The sequence below is a fragment of the Falco punctatus genome (assembly GCF_963210335.1).
Source record: "Falco punctatus genome assembly, chromosome: 19".
In the NCBI taxonomy this organism is placed as follows: Eukaryota; Metazoa; Chordata; class Aves; order Falconiformes; family Falconidae; genus Falco; species Falco punctatus.
Genome location: NC_137599.1, coordinates 2,379,509 through 2,379,827, shown reverse-complemented (window position 1 = coordinate 2,379,827; position 319 = coordinate 2,379,509).

Here is a 319-nt window from a genome sequence, read left to right as displayed (position 1 = left end):
CCGCCCCCCGCTCACTTCCCAAAGCGAAACGGCTCCGCGTCCAAGGGGGGCACCCGCCAACTCTCGCGAGAACCCGCCGCCTCTCGCGAGAGCAGCGACAGCAGCGCCACCGCCGCCCTCCGCCCCGCGAACGATCCCGCGAGACCTGACGGAGGAGGGGAAGCGCGCGGGGCTCGTCCTCTCGCGAGAGCTGCGGCCACCTCCCCGCGCGCGCGCGCAATGACGCGCTCGCCGGCTTCGAGTGAAACTTTATTTGGGGCGCGGGCGGGGACAGCGCCCCCTCCCTCCCCTCCACCCCGTAACGAATCTTTATGGACGC